At 53.4% G+C, this 12,480-nt stretch overlaps 1 protein-coding gene across 1 annotated transcript in view; it reads left to right on the forward strand.

The window, feature by feature from the left end:
• The window catches only part of PTCHD4 (patched domain containing 4), a 230,559-nt gene that overhangs the window by 201,078 nt on the left and 17,001 nt on the right, over positions 1 to 12,480 (forward strand). The window lies entirely within an intron of this gene.

Genomic DNA, 12,480 nt, shown 5'->3' on the forward strand with positions numbered 1-12,480 from the left:
TTGTTACTCAGGGACAGACAGAATTGTTACTGAGTGCCAGAGAATTGTTACTCAGGGACAGTCAGAATTGTTACTGAGTGCCAGAGAATTGTTACTCAGGGACAGACAGAATTGTTACTGAGTGCCAGAGAATTGTTACTCGCACAGACACAAAATTGTTACTTGCACAGACACAAAATTGTTACTTGCACAGACACAGAATTGTTACTCGCGCAGACACAGAATTGTTACTCAGGGCCACAGAATTCATACTCAGGGACAGACAGAATTGTTACTGAGTGCCAGAGAATTGTTACTCAGGGACAGACAGAATTGTTACTGAGTGCCAGAGAATTGTTACTCAGGGACAGACAGAATTGTTACTGAGTGCCAGAGAATTGTTACTCAGGGACAGACAGAATTGTTACTGAGTGCCAGAGAATTGTTACTCGCACAGACACAAAATTGTTACTTGCACAGACACAGAATTGTTACTCGCACAGACACAGAATTGTTACTCGCACAGACACAGAATTGTTACTCAGGGCCACAGAATTCATACTCAGGGACAGACAGAATTGTTACTGAGTGCCAGAGAATTGTTACTCAGGGACACCTAATCGTTGAATTAAATAGTATGTCAGACAACATGCAGAGGAGTGGCAGAGGAGGCAATGTTTTAGGAGCGAGCAGACGTGGCAGCAGAGGAAGGGGTCGAGGCAGCAGTATTCGCAGCCAGAGGCCAGTGCTCCCGGTGTCATCCAGCGGTCGTGTCTCCACCGACAACCCTGCCGTCATTGATTGGTTGGCTCGGTCGTCTTCCTCTTCCCAGGTCACCTCTGACACCTACAGCCAACGGTCGGTGGGTACGTCAGACACAACCGTTAGTTGGCATGGCCCGGGACCAAGCCCACTGAAATCACGTGTCCTCTACCTGCCCCTGTCCTTTGCTGTTCCCTCACCAAGCGAAGTATCGCATGCTGTGGGCTCAGCCCCACTGTACAGTGAGGAAGAGCTAACAGAGGGCGGTCAGGAACGGGGGGAGACATCGGCCTTTTCAGCAGCCAAGCGAACAAGTACTGGCGAGGAGAGTGGCTCGGTAGCCGGTCTAGAGACAGGTCTGTCTCCTGACCCAGACGCAGCCGAGGGGGCTAGTAGTGAGGCGGAGACCCTACTTGATGATGAGGAGGTTGATCGCACTTGGCAGCCTCGTCGTCATCAGGCAATTTCTTCCGCATCATCAGGAGAAGAGGGTGGCAGCTTGGCAGCGAGCAAAACAGTCGGTGGGTTGCCCAGGAGACAGCAGCAGGGTCGCATCAGTGTCAGTGGAGCCAAACGTCCACGGAGTAGAGCACCAGCTCCACTGCAGCCTACCACCACGGCCAGTAGTGGTGCCGGTGCGCACGGAGGAAGTAGCAGTCAGCCAGTGAAGAGTAGCGGGGGCAAAGTTTCCTACTCGGTGGTGTGGCAATTTTTCCTCAAGCCGCCCGAGGAAGTAAACGTAGCCGTATGTCGACTATGTGGCCAGAAATGCAAGCGTGGCCAGGGGGCCCATGTTGGGACTACAGCGTTGCGTCAGCATATGCAGCGTCACCATTCGGTGGCCTGGGAAAACCGTGATAAACATACGGCGGTTCTGCCTGCCCCAGCCCCCGCTCCATCACCCGCTCCGTTACTTGCTCCGTCACCCGACGTCGTCAATCGCCCTCTATCAGCCAGTCAAGGCTCCAACACCTCTGCTGAGGGGAGTTGTCGCTCGTTGGCATCTTCCGCTCGTTCAGATGCTCCTTCTCCTGCTACTCCTCTTCTCGGATTCCGTCAACAGTCTTTCTTGGAATCCGTATCCAAGAGACAACAGTTTGCGAGCACGCACCCGACGGTGCAAAAGCTGAACGTCCTCCTGTCCAAGTTGCTGGTGCTGCAGTCCCTCCCTTTCCAACTGGTGGACTCAGCACCTTTCCGAGAAATGATGGCTTGTGCCGCGCCGCGGTGGAGAGTGCCAAGCCGTCATTTCTTTGCCCAAAAGGCAGTGCCAGCCCTGCATTCACATGTAGAAGAGATGGTGGGCCAGTCTTTGAGCATGTCGGTCTCTGCCAAAGTGCACGGCAGCGCCGACGTGTGGAGCTGTAACTACGGTCAGGGACAGTACATGTCATTTACGGCCCACTGGGTGAACGTGGTGCCGGCACAGCCGCACCAGCAACTTGGACAGGTCACGACGCTTTTGCCTCCACGTTTGCACGTCCTTGGTCCAGCAAGCATGTCCGCCTCTACCACCTCTTTTTCCGCCGTGTCCTCAGCCGCCACCCCCGTGCCAAGTCCCATTACCCGACCGGCATATCACATGTGCAGGGCGCAACGGTGTCACGCTGTGCTGCACCTGGTATGCCTTGGCGAACGTAGTCACACAGGGGAGGAACTGCTGAGTGTAATGAACAGAGAAATCGACAGATGGCTGTCTCCGCGCAAACTAAAAATCGGAACCATGTTGACTGACAACGGAAAGAACATGGTGTCTGCTCTGCGTCAAGGAAGGTTGTGCCATGCGCCATGCATGGCTCACGTGTTCAATCTGGTTGTCAAGCGGTTCCTAAAATCCACCATCCCACTGCAAGACATCCTTAAAATGTCACGTAAACTGTGCATGCATTTCAGCCATTCCTACACCGCAAAGAACACCCTCATTGAGCTGCAGCGGCAGAACGGAATTCCACAGCATCGCCTGATCTGCGACGTTGCAACAAGGTGGAATTCAACCCTACACATGTTAGACCGCCTTTACGAGCAGCGAAAGGCCATCACCGATTTCCTGATGTTACAAGCGGATAAAGGTACTCCCCTGTGTAACTTAGATGTCAGCCATTGGCAGCTCATGCGTGACACCTGCCGCTTGCTCAGGCCCTTTGAGGAGGCCACGCTATTCGTGAGTCGGCAGGACTATGGGATGAACGACGTCATTCCTCTGTTGCACGTCCTGGAACAAATGCTGTTAACAATGGCTGGTCAGGGTGCGGTAGACGTGGCGCACAGATCTCAACGCCACATGACCCCTGTGGGGGCAGGACAGGAAGAAGAGGAGGAGGTAGAGGAGGACATTTGTGCTCAGGAATTATTGAGTGAAATGGGTGGTTTTTCCACTCAGCGGACAGGAGTGGAGGAGCAGGAGCATCTGGTAGAGGAGGAGGAGGAGGAGACAGAGGACCCAGACGCACCGTGGCAGTATGCTGTGGAGATGGAGGCAGGGAGTCCCTCGCATTCCTTGGCACAAATGGCCCATAGCATGCTCGGTTGCTTGCGTAGCGACAGCCGAATAATAACCATCAGACAGAGGGATGACTTTTGGCTGTCCACCTTGTTGGACCCTCGCTACCGGTCCAAAATGGTGGCCTTTTTCACACCTGCTGAGAGGGAGGCCAAAATTACGTACTATAAAAACCACCTATGTAGTCAGTTGGTCTCTGCCTTTGTGCGCCATCGTCCATCCTCAGACACTGTGGGCCCTGTGCGCTCGCGTTCCGCTGGCATGGCAGCAGGGGAGGGGTGGGGTGGTAGGAGCAGCGGCAGCTCCACCAGCAGCGGCTGCCTCAGTCTGCAGTCGATGATGAGTAGCTTTCTTCACCAGCGCAGTGAGGAAACTACTAACCAGCCGCAGCAGCAGCAGCAGCATCAGGTGGACCTGGAGCAGGAGCTCAAACAACAGGCTTGGGCCTACTTGGACAGCACCCTGCCAACCGAGGTAGACAATCCCCTTGACTACTGGGCAACGAAACTTGACCTTTGGCCCCAACTAGCTGAATTTGCCCTTGAAAGGCTGTCATGCCCGGCCAGTAGCGTGGCATCGGAGCGCGTGTTTAGTGCGGCAGGAGGTATTGTAACTCCGCGGAGGACACGACTGTCCACCCAAAGTGTGGAGAGACTCACGTTTGTGAAAATGAATCAGGCGTGGATTAGTCTGGATTTCAAACCACCAGTTCCTGACACAACTGACTAAATCCGCCATGAATCATGCCTCAAACATGTGCCACTTTCAGGTCTCCTCACACTGCTGGTGTGTTGAATTTTTTGACATAGGGTGCTGGCAGATTACGGGCCTCCTATAGCTGCTGCCAGGCCCCTAATCTGCCATAGGCCCCTATATACCACCTCCTCCTGCTGCTGCCAAGTCCAGAGTCTCTCATGGGTCCCTGTACGGCCTCCCATTGCTGCTGTCTCCATCGCCACACTCTGCTGCCATGTGCCACTTTCAGGTCTCTTCACACTGCTGGTGTGTTAAATTTTTTGACATAGGGTGCAGGCAGATTACGGGCCTCACATAGCTGCTGCCAGGCCCCTAATCTGCCATGGGCCCCTATAAACCGCCTCCTCATGCTGCTGCCAAGTCTAGAGTCTCTCATGGGTCCCTGTACGGCCTCCCATTGCTGCTGTCTCCATCGCCACACTCTGCTGCCATGTGCCACTTTCAGGTCTCTTCACACTGCTGGTGTGTTTAATTTTTTGACATAGGGTGCTGCAAGATAACGGGCCTCACATAGCTGCTGCCAGGCCCCTAATCTGCCATGGGCCCCTATATACCGCCTCCTCATGCTGCTGCCAAGTCCAGAGTCTCTCATGGGTCCCTGTACGGCCTCCCATTGCTGCTGTCTCCATCGCCACACTCTGCTGCCATGTGCCACTTTCAGGTCTCTTCACACTGCTGGTGTGTTTAATTTTTTGACATAGGGTGCTGCAAGATAACGGGCCTCACATAGCTGCTGCCAGGCCCCTAATCTGCCATGGGCCCCTATATACCGCCTCCTCATGCTGCTGCCAAGTCCATAGTCTGTCATGGTCCCTGTACGGCCTCCCATTGCTGCTGTCTCCATCGCCACACTCTGCTGCCATGTGCCACTTTCAGGTCTCTTCACACTGCTGGTGTGTTAAATTTTTTGACATAGGGTGCAGGCAGATTACGGGCCTCACATAGCTGCTGCCAGGCCCCTAATCTGCCATGGGCCCCTATATACCGCCTCCTCATGCTGCTGCCAAGTCCAGAGTCTGTCATGGTCCCTGTACGGCCTCCCATTGCTGCTGTCTCCATCGCCACACTCTGCTGCCATGTGCCACTTTCAGGTCTCTTCACACTGCTGGTGTGTTAAATTTTTTGACATAGGGTGCAGGCAGATTACGGGCCTCACATAGCTGCTGCCAGGCCCCTAATCTGCCATGGGCCCCTATATACCACCTCCTCCTGCTGCTGCCAGGTCCAGAGTCTCTCATGGGTCCCTGTACGGCCTCCCATTGCTGCTGTCTCCATCGCCACACTCTGCTGCCATGTGCCACTTTCAGGTCTCTTCACACTGCTGGTGTGTTAAATTTTTTGACATAGGGTGCTGCAAGATAACGGGCCTCACATAGCTGCTGCCAGGCCCCTAATCTGCCATGGGCCCCTATATACCGCCTCCTCATGCTGCTGCCAAGTCCATAGTCTGTCATGGTCCCTGTACGGCCTCCCATTGCTGCTGTCTCCATCGCCACACTCTGCTGCCATGTGCCACTTTCAGGTCTCTTCACACTGCTGGTGTGTTAAATTTTTTGACATAGGGTGCAGGCAGATTACGGGCCTCACATAGCTGCTGCCAGGCCCCTAATCTGCCATGGGCCCCTATATACCGCCTCCTCATGCTGCTGCCAAGTCCAGAGTCTGTCATGGTCCCTGTACGGCCTCCCATTGCTGCTGTCTCCATCGCCACACTCTGCTGCCATGTGCCACTTTCAGGTCTCTTCACACTGCTGGTGTGTTAAATTTTTTGACATAGGGTGCAGGCAGATTACGGGCCTCACATAGCTGCTGCCAGGCCCCTAATCTGCCATGGGCCCCTATATACCACCTCCTCCTGCTGCTGCCAGGTCCAGAGTCTCTCATGGGTCCCTGTACGGCCTCCCATTGCTGCTGTCTCCATCGCCACACTCTGCTGCCATGTGCCACTTTCAGGTCTCTTCACACTGCTGGTGTGTTAAATTTTTTGACATAGGGTGCTGCAAGATAACGGGCCTCACATAGCTGCTGCCAGGCCCCTAATCAGCCATGGGCCCCTATACCGCCTCCTCCTGCTGCTGCCAGGTCCAGAGTCTCTCATGCCATGTGCCACTTTCAGGTCTCTTCACACTGCTGGTGTGTTAAATTTTTTGACATAGGGTGCAGGCAGATTACGGGCCTCACATAGCTGCTGCCAGGCCCCTAATCTGCCATGGGCCCCTATATACCGCCTCCTCATGCTGCTGCCAAGTCCAGAGTCTGTCATGGTCCCTGTACGGCCTCCCATTGCTGCTGTCTCCATCGCCACACTCTGCTGCCATGTGCCACTTTCAGGTCTCTTCACACTGCTGGTGTGTTAAATTTTTTGACATAGGGTGCAGGCAGATTACGGGCCTCACATAGCTGCTGCCAGGCCCCTAATCTGCCATGGGCCCCTATATACCGCCTCCTCATGCTGCTGCCAAGTCCAGAGTCTGTCATGGTCCCTGTACGGCCTCCCATTGCTGCTGTCTCCATCGCCACACTCTGCTGCCATGTGCCACTTTCAGGTCTCTTCACACTGCTGGTGTGTTAAATTTTTTGACATAGGGTGCAGGCAGATTACGGGCCTCACATAGCTGCTGCCAGGCCCCTAATCTGCCATGGGCCCCTATATACCGCCTCCTCATGCTGCTGCCAAGTCCAGAGTCTGTCATGGTCCCTGTACGGCCTCCCATTGCTGCTGTCTCCATCGCCACACTCTGCTGCCATGTGCCACTTTCAGGTCTCTTCACACTGCTGGTGTGTTAAATTTTTTGACATAGGGTGCAGGCAGATTACGGGCCTCACATAGCTGCTGCCAGGCCCCTAATCTGCCATAGGCCCCTATATACCGCCTCCTCATGCTGCTGCCAAGTCCAGAGTCTGTCATGGTCCCTGTACGGCCTCCCATTGCTGCTGTCTCCATCGCCACACTCTGCTGCCATGTGCCACTTTCAGGTCTCTTCACACTGCTGGTGTGTTAAATTTTTTGACATAGGGTGCAGGCAGATTACGGGCCTCACATAGCTGCTGCCAGGCCCCTAATCTGCCATGGGCCCCTATATACCACCTCCTCCTGCTGCTGCCAGGTCCAGAGTCTCTCATGGGTCCCTGTACGGCCTCCCATTGCTGCTGTCTCCATCGCCACACTCTGCTGCCATGTGCCACTTTCAGGTATCTTCACACTGCTGGTGTGTTAAATTTTTTGACATAGGGTGCTGCAAGATAACGGGCCTCACATAGCTGCTGCCAGGCCCCTAATCAGCCATGGGCCCCTATACCGCCTCCTCCTGCTGCTGCCAGGTCCAGAGTCTCTCATGCCATGTGCCACTTTCAGGTCTCTTCACACTGCTGGTGTGTTTAATTTTTTGACATAGGGTGCAGGCAGATTACGGGCCTCACATAGCTGCTGCCAGGCCCCTAATCTGCCATGGGCCCCTATATACCGCCTCCTCATGCTGCTGCCAGGTCCAGAGTCTCTCATGGGTCCCTGTACGGCCTCCCATTGCTGCTTTCTCCATCGCCACACTCTGCCATGTGCCACTTTCAGGTCTCCTCACACACTGCTGGTGTGTTGAATTTTTTGACATAGGGTGCTGGCAGATTACGGGCCTCCCATAGCTGCTGCCAGGCCCCTAATCTGCCATGGGCCCCTATATACCGCCTCCTCATGCTGCTGCCAAGTCCAGAGTCTGTCATGGGTCCCTGTACGGCCTCCCATTGCTGCTGTCTCCATCGCCACACTCTGCCATGTGCCACTTTCAGGTCTCCTCACACACTGCTGGTGTGTAGAATTTTTTGACATAGGGTGCTGGCAGATTACGGGCCTCCCATAGCTGCTGCCAGGCCCCTAATCTGCCATGGGCCCCTATATACCGCCTCCTCATGCTGCTGCCAAGTCCAGAGTCTGTCATGGGTCCCTGTACGGCCTCCCATTGCTGCTGTCTCCATCGCCACACTCTGCCATGTGCCACTTTCAGGTCTCCTCACACTGCTGGTGTGTTGAATTTTTTGACATAGGGTGCTGGCAGATTACGGGCCTCCTATAGCTGCTGCCAGGCCCCTAATCTGCCATGGGCCCCTATATACCGCCTCCTCATGCTGCTGCCAAGTTCAGAGTCTGTCATGGGTCCCTGTACGGCCTCCCATTGCTGCTGTCTCCATCGCCACACTCTGCCATGTGCCACTTTCAGGTCTCCTCACACTGCTGGTGTGTTGAATTTTTTGACATAGGGTGCTGGCAGATTACGGGCCTCCTATAGCTGCTGCCAGGCCCCTAATCTGCCATAAGCCCCTATATACCGCCTCCTCATGCTGCTGCCAAGTCCAGAGTCTGTCATGGGTCCCTGTACGGCCTCCCATTGCTGCTGTCTCCATCGCCACACTCTGCCATGTGCCACTTTCAGGTCTCCTCACACACTGCTGGTGTGTTGAATTTTTTGACATAGGGTGCTGGCAGATTACGGGCCTCCTATAGCTGCTGCCAGGCCCCTAATCTGCCGTAGGCCCCTATATACCGCCTCCTCATGCTGCTGCCAGGTCCAGAGTCTCTCATGGGTCCCTGTACGGCCTCCCATTGCTGCTGTCTCCATCGCCACACTCTGCCATGTGCCACTTTCAGGTCTCCTCACACTGCTGGTGTGTTCCATTTTTTGTCATAGGGTGCTGGCAGATTATGGGCCTCCCATAACTGCTGCCAGGCCCCTAATCTGCCATGGGCCCCTATACCGACTCTTCATGCTGTGACGTTGCAACAAGGTGGAATTCAACCCTACATATGTTAGACCGCCTTTACGAACAGCAAAAGGCCATCACAGATTTCCTGATGTTAAAAGCAGATAAAGGTACTCCCTGTGTAACTTAGATGTCAGCCATTGGCAGCTCATGCGTGACACCTGCGCTTGCTCAGGCCCTTTGAGGAGGCCACGCTATTCGTGAGTCGGCAGGACTATGGGATGAACGACGTCATTCCTCTGTTGCACGTCCTGGAACAAATGCTGTTAACAATGGCTGGTCAGGGTGCGGTAGACGTGGCGCACAGATCTCAACGCCACATGGCCCCTGTGGGGGCAGGACTGGAAGAAGAGGAGGAGGTAGAGGAGGACATTGGTGCTCAGGAATTATTGAGTGAAATGGGTGGTTTTTCCACTCAGCGGACAGGAGTGGAGGAGCAGGAGCATCTGGTAGAGGAGGAGGAAGAGGAGACAGAGGACCTAGACGCACCGTGGCAGTATGCTGTGGAGATGGAGGCAGGGAGTCCCTCGCATTCCTTGGCACAAATGGCCCATAGCATGCTCGGTTGCTTGCGTAGCGACAGCCGAATAATAACCATCAGACAGAGGGATGACTTTTGGCTGTCCACCTTGTTGGACCCTCGCTACCGTTCAAAAATGGTGGCCTTTTTCACACCTGCTGAGAGGGAGGCCAAAATAACGTACTATAAAAAACACCTATGTAGTCAGCTGGTCTCTGCCTGTCTGCGCCAACGTCCATCCTCAGACACTGTGGGCCCTGTGCGCTCGTGTTCCGCTGCCATGGCAGCAGGGGAGGGGTGGGGTGGTAGGAGCAGTGGCAGCTCCACCAGCAGCGGCTGCCTCAGTCTGCAGTCGATGATGAGTAGCTTTCTTCACCAGCGCAGTGAGGAAACTACTAACCAGCCGCAGCAGCAGCAGCAGCATCAGGTGGACCTGGAGCAGGACCTCAAACAACAGGCTTAGGCCTACTTGGACAGCACCCTGCCAACCGAGGTAGACAATCCCCTTGACTACTGGGCAACGAAACTTGACCTTTGGCCCCAACTAGCTGAATTTGCCCTTGAAAGGCTGTCATGCCCGGCCAGTAGCGTGGCATCGGAGCGCGTGTTTAGTGCGGCAGGAGGTATTGCAACTCCGCGGAGGACACGACTGTCCACCCAAAGTGTGGAGAGACTCACGTTTGTGAAAATGAATCAGGCGTGGATTAGTCTGGATTTCAAACCACCAGTTCCTGACACAACTGACTAAATCCGCCATGAATCATGCCCCAAACATGTGCCACTTTCAGGTCTCCTCACACTGCTGGTGTGTTCCATTTTTTGTCATAGGGTGCTGGCAGATTACGGGCCTCCCATAGCTGCTGCCAGGCCCCTAATCTGCCATGGGCCCCTATACCGCCTCCTCATGCTGCTGCCAAGTCCAGAGTCTCTCATGGGTCCCTGTACGGCCTCCCATTGCTGCTGCCTCCATCGCCACACTCTGCCATGTGCCACTTTCAGGTCTCCTCACACTGCTGGTGTGTTCCATTTTTTGTCATAGGGTGCTGGCAGATTACGGGCCTCCCATAGCTGCTGCCAGGCCCCTAATCTGCCATGGGCCCCTATACCGCCTCCTCATGCTGCTGCCAGGTCCAGAGTCTCTCATGGGTCCCTGTACGGCCTCCCATTGCTGCTGTCTCCATCGCCACACTCTGCCATGTGCCACTTTCAGGTCTCCTCACACTGCTGGTGGGTTCCATTTTTTGTCATAGGGTGCTGGCAGATTACGGGCCTCCCATAGCTGCTGCCAGGCCCGTAATCTGCCATGGGCCCCCGTACCGACTCCTCATGCTGCTGCCAGGCCCGTAATCTGTCATGGGCCACTGTTGTCGCTTGTTGGCATATTCCGCTCGTTCAGATGCTCCTTCTCCTGCTACTCCTCTTCACGGATTCCGTCAGCAGTCTTTCTTGGAATCCGTTTCCAAGAGACAACAGTTTGCGAGCACGCACCCGACGGTGCAGAAGCTGAACGTCCTCCTGTCCAAGTTGCTGCTGCCAGGCTCGTAATCTGTCATGCGCCCCTGTACCGCCTCCTCATGCTGCTGCCAGGTCCAGAGTGTGTCATGGGCCCCCGTACCGACTCCTCATGCTGCTGCCAGGCCCGTAATCTGTCATGGGCCCCTGTACCGCCTCCCCATGCTGCTGCCAGGTCCAGAGTGTGTCATGGGTCCCTGTACGGCCTCCCATTGCTGCTGCCAGGCCCGTAATCTGCCATGGGCCCCTGTACCGACTCCTCATGCTGCTGCCAGGCCCGTAATCTGTCATGGGCCCCTGTACCGCCTCCTCATGCTGCTGCCAGGTCCAGAGTGTGTCATGGGTCCCTGTACGGCCTCCCATTGCTGCTGTCTCTATCGCCACACTCTGCCATGTGCCACTTTCAGGTCTCCTCACACTGCTGGTGGTTTCCATTTTTGTCATAGGGTGCTGTATGGCCTCCCATTGCTGCTGCCTCCACCGCCACACTGTGGCTCCACACTCTGGTTTTGGCCCCGTGACTGCCCAAATGAGTGAAGTGTGCGGTGATTCTAAGATCGACGGCACTCATCTGCATGTCATACTGACTGACAGTATTATTTCTCTTCCCCAGCAGACTCCAAGGGCATTTAAATTAAAGGTACAGTGTTCTGCACTAATATTAAGTCTCTCTGAAGCCTAGAAACACCCTTTTTTAAGTTAAATTCACAGCGAATTTATTCGACTCGAATCGAATATTGTCCACGAATTCGCCGAATCAGTCGAATCGAATTTTTCATTTCTTCGCTCATCTCTATTCATGATATATATATATATATATATTTTTTTTTTTTTATTTATTTTTCTGCATACAATCAGCCTAGCATTATCAACAAATGTTAATATTAATGATGCTAATATTTTAATTATAAATACATCGAATTAGCCTATAAAAAGCCTATAATATATATATATATAGTGTGGCGCTACAAAGCCAAATGCAGTAATGCTGTGGTAACTCCCATGTGATAAATATAAAAATATTTTATATATATATATATATATATATATATATATATATATATTATTCATATTTATGTCCTGTTGGATATAAAGAGGTGTTGGCGGCTACTTCATAGCTTGGGTATTGGTCCAGAAGTGCGGATATTGCAATTGTATAGCCTCGGTTTCCTGTTTTGTAATGGTTCACAGTGACTATAGTTTACTGCTCCTCTCTGCAAGTGCAAGTCTATGGTCAGGTTTTACCAGACTGTTAACATTAGACTCCCTGTAATAATATATTTGTTTTCAGCATTGGGTTGCTGGGCCCGGTAGTTGTCAGCCTGGGATTCTTATCACTGAGAACAAATATAAAAAGGATTGCTGCTGCACCTCTTCCCCAGTCAGATCCCAAATGGCCCAACTATCCAATATACCAGTAGCTTAAATCCTTAAATCTCAATGGGCATAGTTGACAACGAGGAAGGATGGCTTTCCAACAAGGCATGTGAATCCAAATTCCATATAGCACCCATCATAGCTGGACATTATGAAACTAATGGAGCATAGGGATGAGCCAAAAGTACCTTGGTTTGGTTTGAGGTGGTTTCGGTGAACATTACTGAAGTTCAGGTGCTGAATTTGAACCCCAATGGAGTCAATGAGAGCTGAATGTTAAGACACTGTAATTGACATTTTTTAGGGGCTGGGCATTGCCCTG

The sequence above is a fragment of the Staurois parvus genome, unplaced genomic scaffold, assembly GCF_062004578.1.
Source record: "Staurois parvus isolate SC_StPar_1 unplaced genomic scaffold, SC_StPar_1.0 ptg000886l, whole genome shotgun sequence".
In the NCBI taxonomy this organism is placed as follows: Eukaryota; Metazoa; Chordata; class Amphibia; order Anura; family Ranidae; genus Staurois; species Staurois parvus.